This window comes from Cupressus sempervirens, chromosome 3 (genome assembly GCF_028749045.1).
Source record: "Cupressus sempervirens isolate cs-2001-9-10 chromosome 3, ASM2874904v1, whole genome shotgun sequence".
NCBI classification, from domain to species: domain Eukaryota; kingdom Viridiplantae; phylum Streptophyta; class Pinopsida; order Cupressales; family Cupressaceae; genus Cupressus; species Cupressus sempervirens.
Window position 1 is genome coordinate 205,016,415 of NC_143120.1, and position 26,112 is coordinate 205,042,526.

Sequence of the window (26,112 nt, forward strand, 5' to 3'; positions counted from 1 at the left end):
AGAATTCTAACCAAAGAAGGTGGATCAAGTATTTATTTGTCCATATTAAAGTCCATTTCCTATTCCCACCATACATACTCAAAATTTGTTTAGCTAAAGGGCTTGGTCAAGGGTTTTAATACTTATTAATCGAAATTCACCCAAGCATTTTGGCATGCAAACCTTCTCCTAGGTAAAGAGATACATAAACTTTCTTTCTTCCACGCCCGATCGAAGGAAGGATTTATGAATCTTTTCAATAACCTCAACAAATTTTGTAAGAATTATGAATAAATTCAAATCATAGACATGAAGACTCTGAAGGGGGGACTTGAGGATTTGAACATTCCTATCAATTCTTAAGAGAGCACCTTTCTAACCAATAATATCACTATTAAATATATCTACCAAACTATTCCAAAAGGGATCAAGAGGTTTCTTGAAAAGTGGGAGCCCAAAATAAATATACAAGAGTATCTTGATCTAACATCCAAATATGTTAGCAATATGGAGTTTTTTATTATTAGGCATATTAATGAAAAAGAGGGATCTTATATCCCAATTAATAAGCTATCTCAAGGATTTATTGTAGAAATTTAAATTATATTTAAGAATCCTAGCTTCCTTTATAGTTGAAGATCCCATATAAATCATATCATCAACCAATTATCAATGAGAACATGATAAGTTAGTAGAGGAGGAGTTGATCCCTTTACTCTAACCCTTAGAAACCATATTACTTATATATATACCAAGATATTCGACCATCATGAGAAAATAGGGTGTCATTTCTTGGCACCTCCAGATGACCTAAAGAATAGAGTAGGTGATATATTAACAATAATTAGTTGAGAGTAGGTAGGGATCAACTAATAGGTTAACTGGATAACTTTATCATTGAAAGAAAATTCCTTGAGCACCTTTAGAAGAAAAGATCAATCCACTCTATCATAAGCCTTGAAAAGACCTAATTTCATTAGACAAACTTGCTTCTTTGAGACTTCAAAGGAGTGAATATTCTTGTGCACAGTAACATTATGGGGTCAAGAATTTTCCTCCTACAAACAAAACCATTCTAATAAGGAGATATGATGCACAAGAGTAAGGAAAATAACCTTAGAGTAAGAACCTTAGAGGTGATATTTTAGAATGAATTACATAGATTGGTAGGTTTAAATAGATCCATAGAATTGGCTCCCAACACCTAGGGATGAGGATGAGCAAGGTCAAATTGAGATCTTTGAGGATTTATTTGGATCTAAAAACATCTTTGACCCCCTTGAAAACATTAAAATGAAAAATGTGCCAAAGATATTGGAGGAAGAACATGGGAAAACCATCAAGCCTAGGGCTTTATTACCTTTAAAGGAAAAGATAGTTATTTTGTTGAGAAAAAACTATGGAGGCTAAAATTTCCAAATCCATAGATGAGATATTCTTGATGAGCAAAAAGAGAGATTGCTATCATCAAAAGTGAATGAATAAATTACAAAGAGATCAATCATTATAAAAGGAGATCAAAACCCTAACAGGGTAAAACATTGGTTGCATGATAATAATTAATAAAAGAATTAATTATTATATTCCTAAAGCTTAGCTTAAGCAAACTAGAGATAATAAGTGACTTAATAATTAAATCAAAAATATTTAATTAATAAGGAAATATCTTATTACTCAAACACATTTTAACTTCATCTTTTGAATGTGTAGCATAAATAAAACTAATCTACTCAAGCATAATAAGCAAAGGAATAACATCAAGGAGAAAATATTGAGCTTGATAATTCAAGTTGTCATCAATAGAGAGATGAGAGGATAAGGATCTCCTAGCTTCTGTCCTGATATCCTCTTCTTCCACACCCAAAAAAAAATCCATTTATAGCTAGATGAGAGATCTTGTTTATGTATTTTTATGTTTTAAAGTAATCATGTAGAATAATCTCTCTTATCCTCAACCATTAGACATAAAGACCGAGATATTCTCTTCTAAATTCTTCTTCTTTAGAGATAATTGTTGAAAAAAATTGATTGATTGTATATTATCTTTGATATCACACAAAATGTCATATCTTTGCTAGTCAATGTATGTCAAGCTCACTCAGGTGATGAAGACAATTTCCTGTTTCTATCGAGCATTCCATTATTTGCAAAGTTTAGAAGACAGTATCTACCAAGTTCACTGGGCACCTAAGAGAAGTTCGCAGAAGTTTAGTGTTAACTAAGCTCACTCAGTTAACAAAGGAAAGTTGGATCAAACCAGTATTAACCAAGCTCACTCAATTACCAAAGGAAGTTTACGAAGTTGCAATATTAACCAAGTTCACTTGGTTAACATAGGAAAATCATTTTAGAGTTAGTATCTACCGAGAAGGGTTAGCTAACAAAGGATTTTCTTGTTTCAAGGCATATTGAGTTTAGTAGATTTGTTTGTTGGTTCCAACCAACTGAAGAGATTAAGAATTATTGTTATAAGTTGTACTCAAGCTAACTTGATAATGTATATGATATAAGTATAAGGTCAAGTTGAGGATTGAAGTGAAGAGAGAATGTGTGGAAGATAAGAAGATGCTTAGAGGAAGGGAATTGGAAGGATAAGTAGAATATCCTTGTTGGGCTAGAAAAGATTAATCTGATTAGGAAGGATCAAGTATTCGAGCCAAAATTGAGATCTGAAATTAGCAATACAATTGTATTAGCAATAGGTCATTTCATTGTTACTCTCTAACCATTATAGCAGTGTATCAAATCTCTTAATAGGGTTATCCTAACAGTTATTTTCCAAATCCTCTAATAAGGTAGCATTTCTAGATTGAAGTGTTTAAAGACCTCTAACAAGGCACTCCTAACAGGGTGATTAAATCCTCTAATAGGATCACATATAATAGTGTGTTTTTTAATCTTTAACAAGGTTGGATCCTAATAGGGCTCACTTCAGGAGAGTGAAAAATAGTAACTAGTTGCAATTGGTGGTTTTTCCCAAATTGGGTTTCCACGTTAAATCTTGGTGTCACTTGTGTTCATGTTATTTATTTTATGTTTATGCAACTAAGTTAATAAGATTAATCATACTTAATATCTTAAGATCTTCATGTTCAGTATTTGTTGAGTAATAGTTGATATTATAGTGTTTGTCGAGTTATAGCATATTGCTAGTGTTAAACAAGTGCCTACGTGTTAACTGAGTAACAACAGTTTTAGCAGAGTTTATGTTTTGTACTAACATATAAGGGATCTAGGATTTATTTTTTGGTAACTAATTCACCCCTCCCCTCTTAGTTACTCCTCTTATATTTCCAAGAATTGGTATCAGAGATTTTGGTACTTGCAGAGAAGATTTCAAGGACCTAAGCTAAAGATCAAGATATCTTACAAAAGAGAGATTCCCAAGTTGAACAAAGATAACTTTGAGGCATAGCAGGAACTTATGAGGATACATCTAGAAAGCATCAATGATTAGGGTCTAAAATATTTGAATACCCAGTATAAGGCTCCTACTAGAACATTGACTATGGAGGAGATTGTTAAAAAGAAGAACCATAACATTATGATGATTGACATTGCATCCACTCTTAACTATGTTGAATTTGATGAAGTCAAAGGGTGTGCTACTACTCATGAGATGTGGACCAAACTAAAAGATATCTATAGAGGTGATGATAATGTGAGGAAGGCTAAGGAAAAAAGCTTGAGAGGTCAGTTTGATCAAATGAAGATGAGGGAAGATGAAAACATTGCAAAATATGTTGAGAGAATCAAAGCTAGTGTAAGTACAATCAAAGCCTCTGGAGGGAAAATTGATGATGTCACAATTTTAAGCAAGGTACTTAGAACCCTTCTTCCTATCTATGTGATTAGAGTGTTAGTTATTAAAGAGATCAGATGTGATCCCAATAATAAGATAAATTTTGATGCTCTAGTGGGAAGGTTGATAGCATTTGAGCTAGATAACTATGATAAGTATGTTCCTAGCTCTAGCAATCTTGAGTTTGCACTTGAAGCTAAGTTTTCACTCAATAAGAAAGATGCAAAGTCTAAAGGAAAACAATCAAAAAGTGAAGAGGAAGATAGTTTTTATAGTGATCTTGAAGCCATTGAAGCACTGCTTGCAAGAAGATATCCCAAAGGAAAAGGAAAGTACAAAGGTATAATTCCCCTAATCTATTTTTCTAGTGAAGAAGTTGGTCACATTGTTGCAAGGTGCCCAAATAGAAAAGACAAAGAAGAAAAGAAGAACAAAAAGTACAAAGGCAAGAAGGATTTCAAAAACTACAAGGATAAAGGTAAGAAGTCATGTTTTATGGCTAAAAATTTTGATAGTAGTGATAATGATGAAATGGTTTACATTGTTGTAAAAGATGAATCAAATAATGAAGAAGATAAGATGACACTTATTTCTCATGTTAGCAAAAATGATACATGGATTGTTGATAGTGGTTGTTCTCATCATATGACTAGTGATAAAACCAAGTTTGAACATAAGGAACATTTTGATGGTGGAAGTGTAAGATTTGGAAATAATGAACCATGTTGTGTAAAAGGAAAAGGTTGTATTTCTCTAACCAATGAACTCAGATGTGACAATGCTTATTGGGTTGAAAGACTAAAGCATAATCTACTAAGTGTGGAACAATTGAATAACACTAGATTCAAGGTATAATTCATGAATGGGAAGGCCAAGTTGGTAGATGTATAAGGAAATCTAGTTGGGTCCAGTAATCAAACAAAAGGTAACTTATTCTACCTAGATCTAAGTGAAAGTTCATGTTTCATTGCTCAAGTAGACAAAAGTTGGTTATGGCATAAAATATTATGTCTTGTAAACTTTGACAACCTAGTCAAGATAAGCAAAAACAAAAGATTAAGAGGTATTCCTAGTTTGAGGAAACCTTATATGGGCATGTGCGAGAATTGTCAAATTGGTAAGATGGGCAAGACAAGTTTCAAGAGCAAGAACTATCATTTTGAAGAAGTCTCAGAGTTGGTTCATACAGACCTTTGTGGACCTATTGGCATAGAGAGCTATAGTGGAGATAAGTATTTCATTTTATTCATTGATGAGTATTCTAGAATGATTAAAGTAGTGTATTTGAAAAATAAGTTTGAATCTTTTAAAAAAATCAAGTGGTATTTGGCTAGAGTTGAGAAGGAAATAGGAAAGAAGTTGAAATGTTTGAGATTAGACAAAGGAGGAGAATTTAGTTCTAATTAATTCAATGAATTCTTCATTGAGTAAGGAATCAAAAGACAAGTATCAGCCCCTAGTATACCTCAGTGGAATGGTGTAGCAGAAATAAGGAACGGATCAATCATGGATTGTGCAAGAACCCTGATGATAGAAAAGAATGTTGCAATCAAATACTAGAAGGAAGCAATCAATGCAATAGTTCATACCTTAAACATAGTATAGTTGAATAAAGACTCAAATAAAACTCCTTATGAACTATGGTATAACTTTAAACCTAATGTAAGTTACTTGAAAGTATTTGGTAGCAAATGTTATATCTTGAAGGAAACTAGGAAAGGTAAATTTGATGTCAAAAGTGACGAAGGCATATTCCTAGGATACTTCAGCAAAAGTAAAGCATACAAATGTTTGAATCTAACTACTCATAAGATCATATAAAGTTCACATGTGAGGAATGATGATTTTTCATAAAAGAGTGAAGAAGAGAGTAGAAAAGAACCTAAAGACTACATAAAGTTTATTTACTTTAAACATGATACATTGCCTAATCCAATTAGAAGTCAATAGACTTCACTTCCCTAGTCCCCAGAATCTCTAGAAGCACATGAGTTGTTGGCATTAAGTCATGTTTTTTATTAGTCACAACACTTATTTAGATTTTGTATGGTTACCAAGCTCTTCATTCAGTCTCCAGTGGTCACCAAGCATTCCAAGTGGTTACCAACTAAATTCATGCAGTGTGAAGTCTAGCAGTTCAAATCGAGCAGTTCAGTTCTTATGGAGTAGTTCAATGGTTACTAAGATTCACAATGTCTACCAAGTCATCAATTCTTATGATGTGAAGCTAGTGTTAATCGAGTGATAGGATGAGTAGTGTTTACCAAGTGCATGCATGGTAAACAACATGGAATTCAGTTTCTACCGAGTCTCCAATGTTCACTAAGTTCAAAGCTACGTTGAGTGATTAGTATGGAAAAAGCCTCTACTTCTATCAAATGCATGATGATTCTAAGTAATGTAGTGGATGTCGAGTATCATAAATTCACCAAGTCAGCTTTTAGAACCCAAGTTTCTACATTTGGGCTGACTCAGTAATATTGGTGTTATCTTGTGTTTTGGTTGACCTTGTAATTATGAGAATTGAGATATGTAATGTATTACATCATACCCAAGAAAGAATGATGAGTAATTTTTTGATGCATGAGAATGCAAATATGAATTAGCAGTAGAGCATAGTGAATAGCAAGGTCAAATCAAGAGCAGTCAAGTTACATCTATCACAAAGAGGTGATCAGCATTTCAAGGATCTTAATTAGCAATAAAGTTGTAAGTTAGATCTACTATTTCATCCTAACAAGTGAATCAGCTTCAAATACTTTAACATGGTAGACTTAATAGTCTTTTCTTAAATCTCTTTATAGAGTGCATGCTTCATTGTATGTTTGTAAAGCCTCTAACAAGGTGGACCTAAGAGTCCTAATTGCTCCTAACAGGGAAGATCATTAGAAGTGAACATTGTAAGCCTTAACAGGCCAACTTTATACTACAGTATTGAATTTTTGTGGGTATCATCCCCACCCCAATTTCACTTTCTATTTGGAAGGTTTTTGGATCACCAAATATTGTGTTCAAAGTGTTTTGTGATTGTAGTTTCTCATGCATGCAGTAGATTAGATCTATTAATGATAAATGGATTGTGTTATTAAGTGTTGAATTTGTCAAAAAAATTGAGGTTACTGATTCACCCCTCCCCTCTTAGTAACCTAGCTAGTCTTGAATATTTCCAACAATTGGTATCAGAGCATTGTGGTTCTGAGGATAAAGTTTGACGGTTTGAGCAAAGATCAAGGACAATGGAGATATTCAAATTTGACAAAGCTATTGACAATGAAAAGCTAGATCTGGAAATGGCCATAGCTCAACTCAAGGAAGCAAAAGAGAATCTTTCCCAATTCCTAAAAAGAAGGAAGGAACTTGTAAAATAGATGAATGACCACTAGTATGTTGAAGAGAAGATTGAAGACTTTTTCCCTTCAAGCAATTCCAATGAAGCAAATGATGTAATCAAAGAACTCCTAGAAAAGAATGGCCCCTTGTAAGAAGAGGTAAGAAAATTGAAAAGAGAACAAGAAATTTAGACAATAAGATTGTGTGAAATTTTGGAATAGAGAAATAAGGAAAAAGAAGACTTGGAGGCAAGGAACAATGAAACTCAAAATCAATCCCTTCAGCAAGAAAGTCTTATCAATCAACTCTCCAATGCAAATGAAAAAATCATGAGTCTGAGATCTGAAAATGAAAGGTTAAGGAATGATTTAAGCACTGAAAGGCAAATCAATGAAAGGTTGAAAGTTGATCTAAATTTTGAGAAGCAACTCAATGAAAGAATAATGAAATCTCAAGCAGACATGGATTAATTGAATCAACAAAATGAGCAGAATCTTTATAGGCAAAAGGGAAAAGTAGGACTTAGATACAAAGAATAAGGTGAATCCTCCAAACAAGGTACTCAAAGGAATCAAAGATCTACTTGCAATTATTGTGGTAAGATAGGTCATACATCAAATAAATGTTGGAGTGATGGAAAGGGAAAAAAATCAATGGCAAATGCTACAATTGTAGTTAGCATGGTCATAAAGCTAATGAATGCAAGGAGAAACCAAAGTTTGAAGGCAAGTGTCACAAATGCAAGAAACAAGGACACAATGCATCTAAATTTAGATCTAAACCATTCAATCTAGTTGAACAATTTGTAAAGGCAATATTTGGTTGGGACTACAATAATTGGTGCAGATGTCATTAATGTGGAGAATATGGACACATTAGCATAAATTGTGCTAAGCATCACTTGAGAAGAAAGGATACTACAATAAGATGTTACACATGTTCTGAACTTGGTCATATAGCTAAGAATTGCATGAATATAGATAGAGTTGAAGATGAAAAGAAAGAAAAAGTTGATAACATCAGGAAGCAAATGAAACGGTAGTTGATTCCCAAATCTACTAAGCAAGCCAATTCAATTGATGATAATCATGTCACTCATGAGGTGGGTGACTCCACCATTTCCAATTAAGTTCTTAAGAAAGAACTAGAACTATATTCTCAAGGTCACATCTTAAATAGTTCCAATTGAAAGGAAGCAAAAGATCCAAATCAGTATCCTAGATACAGAGGGATTACAAAGTTCAGCATCAGTATTCATTGAGCAAGGTCAAGAGTAACAAATTTTTATTTCGTTGCCGAGTTACAAGCTTCTATTGAATAATCTGCACAGATAGTGGATGACAGCCTATCACGCACTATGTCATTATGACTCTCATCGTACCGAGCCTTAACGGGAAATTTTCATCATAAATGCATGAATTCAACTTTATTTCCATCGTAATTTCAGCATATTTAGAGCAGAGCGATTTGCAAAGCATTCTAGAAATCTTGAGCATAATTTGCAGCGAAGTTTTCCAAAGAATTTCCTCATCTTACCAAGTGATCATGGCATCTAGCAGTAGTAGTAGCAAGGTGAAGAAAGGATTGGAGATGTTGGTGTGAGGTGTTGAGTGGAAGGCTTCGAATTTCAAATTGGTGCCAGCAATTACAGAATCCCTCGACCCGAATGGAGCTCAGTCATAGATTCCACCAAAGGTACTCCTTATCAATGATATTTGAACTCATTTCAAATGTGTTGTACAAGAGATAGGAACCCTAGAAATGGATAGTGCCCTAGGAAAACTCTATGTGGATGGAACTCTTAAGCCTGAGCATAAACACCTAGAGTAGAAAGGCTTAACCCATATTTCACACCTGCCATGAAACTTTTAGATTAAATGGATTAGGTATATCTTGAGCTGAGTCCATAATGGTCAATTGTGGTTAGAGCAGCTAGTTCTAATTACGAAGAAAATGATTCATAGAATTACAGGTCTCCCTATGCTTAACAAGGTCAAAGTCATGAAAACCCTAGATTGAGATGAGCTTCAAAACAAAACCCTAGTGGAGTGGAACAGTAGAGGATTGAAAATTAGTAATGTATCTTATGTGTAACTCAAATTTGGCATTCATATTATTGCTCATAAGATTTACAGCTCTAGTCGACTAAATAGTGTGTCATGTGAAGCTGTTGACCTAACATATAAGTTTTTTAAGAAGAATTTGGAACATGACTTAGTAGATTTAATGTGTAAATAGTTGAATAAGAACATGGAAAGCATTAGAACCTCAAAGAATAATCCATGTAAATTTGGTTCTTTTTTGACTTGTTTGTTCTTTTATGTTCAAAAGTTTTTCCCCTCCAAAGGAATAGTGGTATGGAGAAAGGACGCTCTAGTTTTGTATCAAATTAATGAGTTCATAGCTGAAATAGGTATAATGGATAATTATTTTGAAGCTTTTAAGGAAAAGATGAATAATAGGTTTCGGATTCCACAAAAGTTGGTTGAAGACTACAAAGATGATGTTTGTTTTATGGTTGATTGTGGTAGAGTATACATCCAGGTAATTAGGCCTAGAATAGTATGGGTAAAACCTCTTCCTTATGAGGTTAATATTGATGAGACAAAGGAGATAATTGAAGCCTTGGTAAATGAGCCTAAAAATCCAAAGGCACCTATCTTTGGAACTTATGATGAAGCCAAAACAAGAATAGAACTTGAGATTAAGCTTCCACAGGCAGTGAATAAAGGTAAGAGGAGGATATCCAAACTAAAAATAGCTAGTGCCCCTCTTATGATTATTGAGGGAAAAGGTGAATATGAAGAAGAGGAAGCAGAAAAGGAACAAGAACCTGCAAGGAAGAAAGGCAAGTGATTATCACCAAGCCACCCAAGCCCTCTACAGTTGTGTTCATAAGGAGATCCAAAAAGAAAGGTGGCAACGAAGTTGTGTTTAATAAGCCTCCTCCCACATTCTAGGAAAGATTGAAACAATAGAGAGAAGGTGTTGGAATAAATAACTTCAAGGTACTCAAATATGAAACCAGGACTCTAGCATAATAGAAAGAGGTTGAAGATTTGATCATGGATAAGTTAGGCAGATGGAAATTCTCTCTTGATCAGTTTGCATCTCAAATCCCTATAGTTTTGTTAGATAAGGTCAAGGTTAGATGGGATAACACCATTCAAACTGTTAAGGATATTTTTTCTCAAACTCTAAAGCAATTGGTGCCCATCTTGACAAGTGCATAAGTGAAGAAAGCATTAAAAGACAATGAAAGCAAAATGACTCTAAAATTCAATACTTGTCTTGTTCTAATGAAAGATGTTGAGTATGATGTGAAGAATGCAACAAACTTATGGACGAATGTTTATCATCTACACAAGCCAAGAGAGGATCCAATAGAGATCAATGATGATGATGATGATGACAGTGACAAGGATGAAGATAATAAAGAAGACAATACTCTTTGTGTCACCATTGATGTTCAAGAATATTAAGATTTGATGAAGGATGGTGAAGAAGAGAAAGAGGATGAAGCTAAAGAGGAAGATAGGTAAGAAGAAGAAGAAGAAGAAGAAGAAAGTGATCCAATGAGGATAGTAGCAATTGTCATAGCCTCCCTTCCTCACTCTCCAATAATAACTGCAACATCATCAAGCATGGAGATAGCTTTAGCAAGTGTGATTGTGACCACAATAGATACATCATCTGTCCAATCACTCTTTGCTTCCTCTTAGCTCTAGGTATCTCTAATGGGAGTGTCTAACACTTCATCTACTAAGCTATAGCTCTCCTCTTCTTTAGCTCCTGAGTTAGGACCATCAGCAATAAGTGTAGCTACTAGTTCTACAGTTTTCAATTCTTCAATTTTGCTTACTTTAGTAAGTACTCCTATTGTAAATACTTCTATCAACATTCCACCTGTAATTACATCAATTTTGGGAAGTACATTAGTAGGTACTATACAATTTTTTACTACAAGCCCTATTGTTTCCACTATTGTTTTTGTTTCCAAATCTAAAGCATTAATGTCAGAAGTTGAACCAAAGACACAACTAAAAATTTTGATCAGTGGAAAAGAAATTGAGGAAGACATTGATCTAGACAAGGAGATTGAAATTCCAAAGTTGAATTTTGATAATTCTATTTTAGAGCAAATGAGACTAGGAAGTCAACTTCTTGAGAAGAAGGCTAAGCAGAAGCAGCTTAGAGAAGAAATAGACAGAGAATTTCAGATCATTGAGAGTGCTAAGAACATCTTGACAGAGGCTATAGGTGTGGATGTTGATTCTTCTTAGCATATTTTGTTACAATTAGAAGAGGTAGTAAATAAATTCAATGAGGACTCTAGTGGCTAGGATAAGCTTATAGAGAAAGCAGAGAAAAAGTTTGACAATAAAGTGCTTGAGCACATTGCTCAACAAATTACCATACATCAGGTAGATCTTTCTCCAATTTTGGAAAATCTTGAATCCTCCAACACAAATGTGACATCTCTTTTTGCTAAATTATGTGATGTTACCGAGTATACAAAAGAAATAAAGGACAAATTGAGTAAGATTAATGAGGATCTGAAGGCCAGTGCTCAAAAGTTGCAGCTTGACCCCAGTTCAAGCTCTGCATACCACATGAGGGTCAGATTCCTATCAAATATGTAGGCAAATTTATTGAGAGAGGAAGCAAGGATCCGTTCTACACTTATAGACATCCAGAACATGATCCTTCCTATCATGGATACAATGCAGAAGCATATTGCCTATTCAAAAACATTGATCCATGACAACAATTTTTCAATTGCAAATCATATGATTGAACTCTCTACAGAAGTCCAAGTTGCACTTCAAACCTGCAAAATTTTGCAAGAAAACTAGGACAAGACCTTAACTCCTATTCTTAAGGTACACTATGAGTTTCTCTAACATTTTTGTGTCTCTATTTAAGTAGATTGTGTATAATCCTTGGCATTATTGTCAAAAAGGGGGAGAGAGACATGATATTTTTGGAGAGAGATATATATATAAGGAGGATAGATATTTGTATGATATTATGCCTAATATGATATGTACATTGTAATGGGGGGATATGTGCAAATGTATATACAGCAAAATTAGAAAGACAAATTTTGAAAAATCAAAAATCAAAATCAGCATGACATTGTACATAAGTTTTGGCTAATAAGTGGTTTTGTCACTAATGCCAAAGCGGGAGATTGTTGGCATTAAGCCACGTTTTTTATTAGTGACAACACTTATTTAGATTTTGTATGGTTACTGAGCTCTTCATTCAGTCTCCAGTGTTCACCAAGCATTCCAAGTGGTTACCAAGTGAATTCAGGCAGTGTGAGGTCCAGTAGTTCAAACCTAGTAGTTCAATTTTTATCGAGTAGTTTAGTGGTTACCAAGCTTCACAGTGTCTACCAAGTCATCAATTCTTGTGATGTGAAGCTAGTGTTAACCGAGTGATGGGATGAGTAGTGTTTACCAAGTGCAGGCATGGTAAACATGGAATTTAGTTTCTACCTAGTGACATAGTATCTACCGAGTCTCCAATGTTCATCAAGTTTGAAGCTACATTGACTGATTAGTATGGACCAAGCCTCTACTTCTATCAAATTGATATGCATTAGCCCATTCATCTAAGAGAAAATTAGGTATCTTTTCTACGGAAGTCGTAGGCTCATTCATTATGTCATTCTCATCCATTTCTAGGATAGTGCAATTCATGTTGATGAGATTAGGGGTGTAGGGTTCAGTATGATGAAGGGCTTGAGGCTCTACTTTGATTGAAGCTTTGGTCCCATATCTTGTCCTAAAAGACATATATGACCAATCAGAAGATATGTAACCACCTATTTGGGCAGTGAAGTCTCTTGACAGACAGATGGCAAAATGTGGCTTGACTTTAGCAACAGATATATCTTGAGTTACAGTACAACTAGGGCATGCATGTAGGGCCATTTCCACATTCCTAAAGATCCCTAGAGTCATGACAATACTACCATCCAACTATAATACATCTCTAACAATGGGCTCATATTTCATTTTCATAGCATCAGCAACACACCTAAGCATCACTGAACTACTAGGCCCTAAATCAATAATGCAATTGTGGACTAGTTTACCCCCTATAATTAGAGAAACATAAACCGGTGGCTAATCCTTTGGTTCAATACTTTCTAATTCTTGATGTAGCAACCTCTTTTGCATGGGTATAGTAGCAATAGCATCCCACATGGAAATATTCACATTTGTCTTCTTCATTTGTTCTACCACACTGAATGGCATAGTAGGTACTTTGGTAGAAGCCTTGGGAGATACATTTGTAGGAGGTTGAGATGGAACAACCTAAGGATCACTTACATCCTTTCTGCCATTATTTTTCCTTTTCTGCTAAAAGGTATTTGATTGATCATTTACTACTTTTTCATGAGGTATTGCATTTGAATTTGAGGCCTAATTGGGAGGAGGAGGGGTAGCATCTTCAATAGCTCTTATTTTGCTCCTAGTGTTGTGGGCAATCGAATCCTAGTTTACATTACAATGTTCCTCCATTTGATGATTCGTAAAGGAGCAATCACTTTGTCCTTGCATATATGAGGCATCTTTAAACTGGTCCTCCTTGTCTGATTGTCCTATTGTGGGCTCTTGGATGGTCAAAGCCAAATAAGATTCAGCCTTTTGACACATGCAACAGGCATAGGAGTAGTTACAAGAGGGACAAAAATCTTGATCTTGGGCCATGTTGTTTTGAGGAACTATGGCCCTACTTTGGTTTACATTTGAGGTCAAAGCATGGCTATTCTGCCTATTCTAATCAAAAGAATTGTTCCCATGATTATGGTTTGGAGGCCTACCACTATTCAGAGTTTGATATTGCAATTGATGAGCCTTACTACCTTGAGCTTGCTATCTCTCTAAAGTCACCACCTTGTTGCTCACTTTCTGCATCACAAAGAAGTTTTCCTCCATCTTCTTCTCTTGGCCCTGCAATTTTTTATCTATTTTCTCTACATTCAGCATCATAGATTGCATCATCCCCTTGATTTCATCTATTCTATTTGAAGATGTGGAAGCTTGAGGGACTAGAGCAAGGGATTGTGATGTGGAAGTTGTGGGAAGAGGAGCCATTGTTGGTTGGTGATTTGGAACATCAGGAAAGAAAGGCATAGGAGGCCTTGGAGCTAGCTTACCTCCTTGTATTAGGATGTTTTCTGACTTTATTTCTATGTCATAAGCATTAGGCAAGGTATCTCCTCCCATAGTTTGGATTGTAGTGGCAATGTCACTGTTAAAAGCTCTGAGGCAATGCAAGAAAGCATTACCAGGGGTAGGTTTTACTGAAGTAGGTATTCTATCCCATGTCTTTTGAAATTTGTAGTTGAAATCAGTCATACATTCATGGGGGGCTCTTTTTATAGTAGTCAACTATTCTAAAAGTGACAAATGGTCACTTTTGTCCTCAAAGTGTTTGCACAATCCTGCTCCTAATCCATCCCAATCTGTTATAGAACCATGAGCCAAACCTCTATACCATTGTAGTGCTTTTCCTTTCAAAGATGAGGCTAGAAGCCTAACTGCAACATCATCCTCTGTAATACAATGGATATTGTAAACATTTGCAACTTCTTGAATGTGTTCTAAGGGAGAGATAGAAGTTTCACCAGTAAATTTTGGTATACTTTTGAGTGCAGCTATTGGTATGTCATGTCTTTGGGCCAATAAAAGAGAACTTCCACCATTAAAGGTGGCAAAAGCATGAGATCTAGGTTGTGCCATATAGACAAGTGATCTATTGATATGTGCTAATGGCAATCTAGGCTGAGATCTAATAGTAGGAGCAGTAGAGATGGATCTTGTAGGTGTATTTGTTACTATTGCACTCCTAGCTGGTGATAAAGATACTCTAGTCTCCCTTCTTCTAGGATTTGAAAATGAAAGCTCTTGGTACCAAAATTTACCTCTAGAAGATGCCCTTGTTTCAACTTTGGGCATGAGCTACTGCAACTTTGGTCTAGAACCAAATGTATTTGAAACTTAGAGTCACCAAGTACTTGAAGAATGAGCAGCTTGAATACCAAAGCTAGTACTATCTCCTCGGTATTAATCTTGAAATCTTCCTTTTGACACCAGTAGACTTGAAATTTTTTGAATATTGTCCCACTAGGCATGCCAAAAACTATTGTCACAAAAGTTTGCACCCTTGTCCAAAGTTTTTACCTAAGGACAACCTTTTGAAACATGAAAACAACCTCCAAGCTGTGGGACTTGAACTATGAGGTCGAGTCTCTGGAGAAGTCCGGCTTCCTTTACTATTAGGGTGCACCTAACTACTCTTAGAGAGGAAAAGGGAGAAGGAATGCATAGAAGCAAATCCACCTATTCTAACCTAAGGAGGTGATGCACCAAAATAGAGTGTTCAAACCAATCTCCACCCATATATGCACTATTGAACCATCATGACACCAAAAGATATACACATTCAGACTTTCTTTAATCTAACAATCACATGCAGATCAGGAAACCCAAATGAATGACACAAGGAAAGAGAGGATTCACTTATATACCATTCATAGGCCAAAAGAGATACAGTCATGCAAGAATGCAAATATCCACAATACACTAATGAGAGGCAAATAGTTCTTGCACTTTACATCAATGGTTGAAGGAGATAAGGTAGAATGTCATACAATTCAGAGGAAAAGGGGATTTACACTAAAATTACAGAGCAACATCAAAAAAAATAGAGACGAGTCGACCAGAACAAAATCTACAAAAATTGCCTTTATGGCTTAGGCATAACTATGATGTTTTCTAACTAAACTTACTCCACAACCACCGCCATTAAGTGTCTTGAAAAATCTGATCTGAGCACAGATCGAGATACACTGAAATTTGATAATTTGTTAAAGAAGGACCCTGATAGAAATGATGTCATTAAACCATTCTGACCAAGTAGATGGATAGGATAAGAGGTGATGGAGTGTTCTCCTTCATTTACCAAGCGCAGTATTCACTTGAGAGTGGTTGGAATCGATCATGAAGCTCAGATTGTGTAAGAAAACTCAATTCCCCTTATTTCTAGCTCATTAATCAGAAAAGTCAAAAATTCAACCAAATCCTACCATCAAGATGAGCCATGTGGACCAATGATTTCATTTTATTTTGCCACTCCGTAAAGTCTCCACACGATTGACCACATTTTCTCAACTAACTGCACCACTTCCTCAAAACCCTAACCACGACAGTCTCCCAACTGCTAGCCTTAATATCAATACCTTAGCTAGCCCCACTAGGACACATGTCATTTAGGTGCTTTCCCACATTATTTAATTACCTTCCATCTTTAGAATGTGGGAAAGCGACGATCGTTGATCTCTAAAAGATCAACAATCGTGAAAGACATTCATTATACTACGCCTGCCCACTAAAATTTTTGGGCCCTTAAACACTTTGATAGCCACCTCAGTGACCTAGCCCCATCTAGCATCACCCTACAAAAAACTTGACCACACAAGGACATGCGGCAACAAGGCACTTGCCCACATTCCATAATCTCCACGCACATTCATAATGTGGGGAAGCACCGAGCCCTTGATCTCATTGCATTGGATGGTGTATATAACTCATACCCTTTGAACCTACGTTAATATCCACTGTGATGTTGCTAGGACATGTGTCACCAGGGTGCTTGCCTACATTGTTAGGAAGTCTGACAAAAGATAGAATGCAAGAAAGCAGGCACCAATCAAAATGCCAGCTCACTCAGTAGCTCTCCCTTCTGTGGCTCACAAAAGAAGATGGACCCACCTACCATGCGTCACAAAGGGGCTTTCCCACATTATGTAAAGGTAGTGCATTTCGAGAATGCGGGAAAGTGCCCACCGTAGATCATGAAAGATCTAATGGCACAGAGAGTTGTAGGCTGATAGAAACAACTTAGGAATGAAAAGAAATACCATAAGGTTTTAATTATTTTATTTTTTGTATTTCTTGAGCATTAAAATAATATAAAAGATGGTAAGTGGCTGTTGGGTGAGCTCAAGTATTTGAATTCAAATTTTTGGCGGGAGGAAAATATGGTTAACAAAAATGTCATATCTTTGCCAGTCAATGTATGTTGAGCTCACTCAAGTGATGAAGATAGTTTCCTGTGTCTGTTGAGCATTCCAATGTTTGCCAAGTTTAGAAGAAAGTTTCTACTAATTTCACTTAGGCACCTAAGAGAAGTTCAGAGAAGTTCAGTGTTAACCGAGCTCACTCTATTAACAAAGGAAAGTTGGATGGAACCAGTATTAACCAAGCTCACTTGGTTACCAAAGGAAGTTTATGAAGTTGCAGTGTTAACTAAGTTCACTTGGTTAACATAGGAAAATAATTTCAAAGTTAATATCTATTAAGTAGGGTCAGCTAACAAAGGATTTTCTTATTTTGGCATATTGAGTTTCATAGATTTGTTTGTTGGTTCTAGCTGATTGAAGAGATGAAGAATTATTGTTATAAGTTGTATTCAAGCTAACTTGATAATGTATGTAATATAAGTATAAGGTCAAGTTGAGGATTAAAGGGAAGAGAGAATGTGTGGAAGATAAGAAGAGTCTTAGAGGAAGTGAATTGCAAAGATTAATCTGATCAGGAAGGAATAAGTATTCAAGCTAAAATTGAGATCTAAAATCAGCAATACAATTGCATCATCAATTAGGTCATTTCATTGTTACTCTCTAACCATTGTATTAGTGTATCAAATCTCTTAATGGAGTTAGCCTAATAGTAACACAATGCAAGGTAGAAGTATTGCCAAAGGAGATGTCCTAGCCCCTAGCAAATAACCACACATCAGAAACACAATAGCAAGAAGAAAAAGGCAAGATTTTATACCATATCACAACTCTTTATTCATATATATAACTAATTACATGCAATATATCTGGTTGTAAGGTCTTCTAGGTTAAGGCCAAATACATACAGCAATTACAAAATCAGTTATGCAAGATGCAACAAGATCCAACTTACAAACCCAATCCCAACTAGTCCAAATACACAAATGGATAAGAACACGAAGAAGAATCCACACTTGTACCCTCAGGTCCACCAAGAGATCCTCTAGTTTCTAAGCTACAGCCCTAGCTCTTCAAAATTTGCATCTATACGTCATTCCCAAAAATTGAATCCCCAAAAGACTCCATAAGACCCTTATTTATACTTGCCAAAATGGCTTGCAGAACATTCTAGAACATTAAAAAATAGGAAGGCCAACCCAAAAATGGTCAAGACACATCCCAAGGCAAGATCTCATCATAAATGTCATGATCAAAATAAATCTCACAAATTGGCTCCCACCAAAAATGTTGAAATCACGTCCAATATGCTGACACTTAGCATAAATAGGAAAACTCGACACATGAACAGTCACTGAGCACACATTATGGAACTTGACACATACTACAAAGCAACATGGGATAACATGCTAACCCAACTATTAACACGATGTGGGATAACTTGAACTCGGCTTAAACTACAAAATTACTGGCACTGAGCAATTACAACAACTTAGCAATGACTGAAACTCAACACCAACTGCCAGAATGAGTAGAATAACACACCAACCTAGGATGCTCCTGCATCAGACACCCTAGTTTCTAAAATATGTTCTAGAAGTTGGAAAAACATCTTCTAGGATTCAACAAATAAATTTCAAATTGGTTCTTCAGATACATGTCCTTGAAGTCTTCAACTTGCACACTCTTTCCCTTGTTTTTCTTCTTCTTCTTCACATCCACCATAGGTGTTCCATAGGTCTTCTTTCCATGCTGATCTCCATCCTTCCTAGAATTTTCCAACTCAACTCGATTTCCAATACTTAGGTTCCTCCTACCAAGCTCTTCATTCTATAAAGGAATCAAGGAAATCTCCCTACCACCTTTCTCAATAGTAAACGCATTCCTAACATAATCATGCACAACCCTGCAATCATATTGTCAAGGTCAACCAAGTAACACATGACAACTATTCATATCCACAATATCACACAACACTTGATCCTTATACTGCCCAATCTGTAAATCAACAAGGCATTGCTCCCTCACTTCCAAAGCATGCTCACCTTGCAACCAGCCAATCCTGTAAGGATAAGGATGCCTCACTCTCTTCAAACCAAGTTTCTAAACCATCTCCTTAATAACAAGGTTATCAATACTATTACCATCCATAATAACCTTGCAAATTTTGCCACTAGACTTACAACAAATCCGGAACAAATTAGTCCTCTGACATGAATATAATGTTCTCTAACCCACCAGTACTTGTCGAGCCAATAAATTCTCTCCTTGCTTAGGCTAACTATCTTGGACTTCAACCTCATTCAAAATAGAAGCTATCCTACCAATTAGACATTCAAAAGATCTATGTCCTTCTTTGCCACATTTGAAACAATTACCTCTAAATACACCACCTATCCTTCTTTTTTGATCAACAGGTTTTGGTTCACCCTCTATACTCGGTTTAGCTTGTGCTGAGTTATTTGGCTTCTCCTTTCCTCAAGGATTTCCTTGATGTTTCCTCTTCAAGTTCTCTTATGCTCTCAAAGCATACTAATAAGCATCCTCAATTGAAGGAATATTCAACATACCAACCTCATCCTAAATATTGAATCTTAAACCATTGATATATTGAGCTACCTTTTCTTTTAATAATTCTCTATGCCCAGACTAAATAATCAACTCGTAGAACTTGTCGATATAATCCTTCATGGTCATATCCTTCTATTTTAGATTCTGCAACTTCTTAAACAACTCAAGTTCATAATCAGTGGGAATGAACTTAGCCTTTAGTTTAGTCACCATCAATCTCCATCTAGAGATCTTCATTTCACCTTCCTCCTCTCTGTCTCTTTACAGTTCCTTCCACCAAAGAGCAGCATGTCCCTTCAACTTGGTTTGTGCCAACCTCACTCTGAGTGGATCCTCAATATCCTCAAGCTCAAGATAGTCTTCCAATTCACCAATCCAATCAATAAAGTCTTCAAGATTTAAAGTACCTACAAAATTAGAAACCTCCATCTTATGCTTCAGCATCAACTGAGATCCAAGTCAAGCAAACTGACCATATCTAATTCCAATAGGTCTCTCCACATGATCAATTTTATCCTCACCACTTGATCTAGCAACTTTAAAATCTTTGGCAACTTTCTTAGAACTACCTTCAATACCCATATGCCTAGGTATGCCACCTAAAGCACTCAAAATTGTAGAAATCATGTCACTCTTCGTCAAATATTATCTAAGATCTAAAACTAGATTTCACCTCCTCCATCTCAAATCTAGAATCTTCTTTAACCTTCTTTGAGTTCTATTCTTCTACAACATCACTAAGATCATCAATCACCCTAGGGTCCAATCTTCTTGGAGGCATCTTCCAAGGTTTTCACAAACCCCAAACAATAAATCCACAAATCTAGAAGATCAATCAGCTCCACCAAATCAACCTTCTCCAACCCATGATCTTGATGGAAATTGCCTCAACTTCGGTGATTTGTCCACACGCTCAAGAACAACCTTTGCTCTGATACCACCTGACGCAATGCAAGGCAGAAGTATCCCCAAAGGAGATGTCCTAGCCCCTAGCAAATAACCACATAGCAAAAAAACAATAGCAAGAAGTAAAATGCAAGATTTGATACCAAATCACAACTCTTTATTCATAGATATAATTGATTACATGCAATATGCCTACTTGTAAGGCCTTTCGGGTTAGGGCTAAATACATACAACAATTACAAAATTAGTTTTGCAAGATTCAACGTACAAACCCAATCCTAGCTAGTCCAGATACACAACTAGATAATAACACCAAGAAGAATCCACACTTGTACCCTCAAGTCCACTAAGAGATCCTCCAGTTTCTAAGTCGCAGCCCTAACTCTTCAAAATTTGCATTTATACTTCATTCCAAAAACTAAATCCCTAAAAGACTCCACAAGACCCTTATTTAGACTTGCTAAAATGGCTTACAGAACATTCTTGAACATTAAAAAATAGGAAGGTTGACCCAACAATGGTCAAGACACATCCCAAGGCAAAATCTCATCATAAATGTTATGATCAAAATAAATCCCACAAGTCAGCTGGCACCAAAAATGCAGAAATCACATCCAAAATGCTAACACTTAGCATAAAAGGAAAACTCAACACATGAAGAGTCACTCGACACACACTATGGAACTTGACACACATTGTAGAGCGAGATGGGATAACATGCTAACCTAAGTATTAACACAACATGGGATAACCTAAACTTTGCTTAAACTACAAAATTATGGGCACTTGATAATTACAACAACTTGGCAATGACTAAAACTTGACACTAACTGCCAGAATGAGTAGGATAACACACCAACCCAAGATGCTCTTGCATCAAATAGTTATTTTCCAAATCCTCTAACAAGGTGACATTTCTAGATTGAAGTTTCTAAAGACCTCTAACAAGGCCACTTCTAGCAGGGTGATTAAATCCTCTAATAGGGTCACATCTAACAATGTTTTTTGTAACCTTTAATAGGGTTGGCTCCTAATAGGGCTCACTTTAGAAGAGTGAAAAATAGTAACTAGTTGCAATTGGTGGTTTTTCTCGAATTGGGTTTCCACGTTAAATCTTGGTGTCACTTGTGTTCATGTTTTTTTTTATGTGTATAAAACTAAGTTAATAAGGTTAATCACACTTAATATATTAAAATCTACATTATTATCATTTTTCGAGTAACAGTTGATATTATAGTGTTTTTTGAGTTACAACATATTGCTAGTGTTAACCGAGTGCCTCTGTGTTAACCGAGTAACAACAATTTTAGTAGAGTTTATATTTTGTACTAACATCTAAGGGTTCTAGGATTTATTTTTGTGGTAACTAATTCACCCCTCCCCTCTCAGTTGCTCCCATTATATTTCCAATAATAATATCATGGTATTTGACTAAGATCTCATTATTAGAATCAACATTATCTTCAGAGCACCCCTCAACTTGGATTTTTTCCTTAATTTCCTTCAAATAAAATTGAATATAAGGTTTAGAGGTGAATATTTCCCCAAAGACCTACTTATTCCATTTCTCAACCATATCTTTAACATACCTTAGTTTTTTAGGAACTTTGTACATATTTGAACCACCAACCAAAACATTTCACCACTTCTTAATGACCTCCTCAAGGCTAGGATGGGCCAACCACATTTTTTCAAAATTGAAATAATTTTTTTTCTTACTTTAGATGGGGACTACCATAAAGGAGATGGGAAAATTTATTTGAGCCAATATAGAAAAAAGTAGCCAGAGACAAGTGGTACTGAGAATACCAATTATTAGTGATGTGGAAATTGTCAGGATGAACCTTGATAAGCTCTACACCAACTCTTCAATTGGCCCAAGTATAGTTGGCTCCTTGAAGGTCTATATCACGAAGAGTGTGGTTGTTAATAAAATTCATAAGGTTCAATATGCTATCAAAATGAGATGACATTGACCCAAAAATTTCACTCTCCTTAAAGTGGGTGTTGAACTCAACCACAAAAATCCATCCTTTCTTACTAAATTGAGATCTATCTTTTGTTGGCAATATGGTCAAATAGATGTCTTGATTGTTTTTATTTATGGCAACACAGATTCAGCATTTCATTTATGCATTTTGAGTTAGAAAATTGTCTAAGTGTTAGATAGTTTACAGCAACATAGTGTACGGATGTTGAAAGTACAAACAACTCATTGAGAGTTATCTCATGTGTACTTGAGGGAACCTTCAACACAATATCATGATGATGTGTACTAGTGTGCAGATGTGTATGAATTGTATGGCATGAGATATGGTTAAAATACCAGTGCGGGTATTTAACAGTGCAGAACAAAGCATAGTAGAGAATTGGATTGTACGGCCTTAGGAATTATTTTGGATACAAAATAATTACTAAGTTATGATGAGCCAACTATGTGCATAGTTATCCATAAGTTATTTTATATTATGTCAAGCATATAGAAAACACAAAGGCTGACTAAGAATAGTTTTGTAATTATCCAAGGTATAAGTAAAGATCTTATCTTGCGAAGATAAGTGTGCTATCTATGATAGACAAGCAAGTGTTATATGATGTGAACTTTTGTACAGAGAGCTTAAAAAAATTTCAAGCCTTATGTGATGGGAATTCTAATGTATGATCAAAACAAGTGTGAAGAACAATAGACAATAAGTATTGTATGTATCTATTTTTATGAAGAACTAAATTGTATAATTGCATGTTAGGGCAGTGGGCTCTTCTTGCATACATTATATTTTTTCTACCAACTCCTAATAGGGTTGAAGAAACTTCTTAGAGGGTTGAGGCCTCTAACAAGGTCTAGTCTCCTAACAAGGACTTGAGACACTATATGTACTACATAGACTTCTAATACGGTCAATATCCTTAACATGATCCTATTGTTTAGTGAATCATCTAGTGGGTATCATCCCCACCAGGGTTTTCCCTTGGCCAAGGTTTCTCTAGTTAACAAATAATGGTGTTATGAGTTATCAATGTGCATAGTTATATTTATTGTTCAATATTGTTAGTTTACTTTCATATGCAAGTTATTAAGTAATTAACAATATTTAGTTGTGGGCAAAAGTTTGTAGAATATTGATTCACCCCCTCCCCCCCCAAGTATTATCTATTTCCAACAATTGGTATCAGAGCCCAGTTACTTTGAAGAAGTTTAATAGCTAAAGTAAGATCCTTGAAGATATGGAATAGTTGAAGAAAAACTTAAAAGAAGCTCTTGAGCATATTGACCTTCTTACTGAAGAAAAAGATAACCTAAAAGATAGTATGAAGATGCAAAAGTTTTCATTAGCAAGTTAAAAGACAAGATTGATGATTTAAAATCTGGCAAGGAATCAATTGCACAGACTAGTGATAATGATTAAGTAGGAAATCTTTAGAAGGAAAATGAGATCTTGAAACATGAATTAAAAATCATTGAACTTAAGTTGATTCTTAAGAAGAATGGTAGCAGGAATAAACTAGAACTGAAAACTGAGAATGCAGATCTTAGATCTTAGTTAAGTCAAAATATGTCTGAATTAGATATTATTAAGATTAAACATGTTGAGTTAGAGAAGTACAACATTATTGTGAAAGGAGAATTAAAACAAGCTAAGCAATAGTTAGAGAAATTTTATTCTAGTAGTGAAAACATAGATCAACAGATATTTCATCAGAGAACTTCTTATGACAAGATAGGGCTTAGATATCTGATTGGAGAGAAATTAGCCAAGAAAGTTGAAATCAGAAGAGAACCATATCCAGTTATTAAATCCCCTAAGGAATTTGATATGAGTAAGGTAGAATCAAGCACATCTATTGAAGTATTAAGGGAAATAGAATTAATTGATTTGTCAGCTAAACCTAGTGAACCTAAGAAAATAGAAAAAGTTGATAAACCCAAGCAAGATGAAGCACTCAAGGAAGTAAGATGTGAGTGCAGAGGTAGATGCTTCATATGTAATGAGCTTGGACACATGAAAAGAGATTGCACAAGTAAGCCTTTTAAATCCATTACTAATTTCTATTGTTATAATTGTCATTTTTATGGACATAAGGTAGTAGAATGTAACAAACCTAAGTTTGATGGTAATAATGCAAATAGTAGAATGTCTAGGAATACTAACCCTACAGGCAATGAAAGAGAAAGATCACAGAATAGATCCAATGATGGAGATACATCTAATGGAGAGAAGAATCATTTCATATGTTACAAGTGTAACAATCCTAGACACACTAAAAGGGATTGTAGAGCACCTAAGAATCAGAATGGAACTAATCAAAGGAGAAATGCACATGTATGTCAATTATGTAATAACTTCAGACACATAGCAAGATATTGCAGAATGGATAGAAGGGACATTAACGAAAGGAAAAACAACATAAATGATAGAAGGAATGTTAATAGAAATGATAATAGTCAAAAGGAAGCAATTAAGGAACATGTTGATGAATTCAAGGAAGAATTTTTGACATCTAAAGATCTAGAAAGCTCTTATACAATTTTGGAGAAATAATTTTTTGATGCACCTGATAAGACATTGAAGTCATGGATTGATTGTGACTCATCCTACCTAAATTAAGTAGTTTTAGTTGTGGTAGGGAATCATTTGGCCATAACTGATGTTAGAGAGGGAGTTGGAAGTTGTGCAATTAATAGGAGGTTAAGGAAATAGAAAGAAGGCTATGGTCAAGTGCACAAATCTTGATATGATCGCAATTAGCATGAATTGAGAAATCAAGCTTACTAGTATACAGAGACAATATTTTGAATCAATGGTAGATATCCATTTAATGTATAGTGTGAATTGAAATGAGTTAAGGATTGCAAGAAAGATTGTATATACCATTTGTTCATGAAAAGTGTCTTGAGTGAATTGAAGAGCAATTTGACAGTGATTTGAAGTGTAAAGTGAAGTTTGAGTAGGAGAAAGTTGCAAAATCCATAAATTGTGTTTTTAAGGTATTTTGTGAAGCTTGAATCCAATGTTTCCAGTACTTTTAGTTACAATTCAAATGGAAAGTCATAATGTGTATGATGTAAGTGAAAGACTATGATATGAGTTTAAGAAACGTCCTTTTATTTCTTTATTGGATGATCCGTTGGGCGCATTTTTGCAAGTTCCAAAACATGTGTTGCATGTCGAGGATATAAGAAATTATATTCACTATAAGATTGAGAGCATAGGAGATGAAGAGATTAATGAGGACTTGGGAAAGATGTGTAACAGTGACTTGTCCTTAAAGTCTGAGTATGCACACCTAGAGAATTTGAATCTAGTGAAAATATGTTTTATACAGAGTTTGACAATCATGATTGGACCTAAATCATTTTGAGTAGGTTACTTGATGATATGTTTTGGTAATGAGACTTCTTTTGTAGCATTTGGCAAATCCATTTTTGCCAATATTACTACTTACTCTAGCTCTAATGATGAGGAAGAAGCAAAGAAGAAAGAGG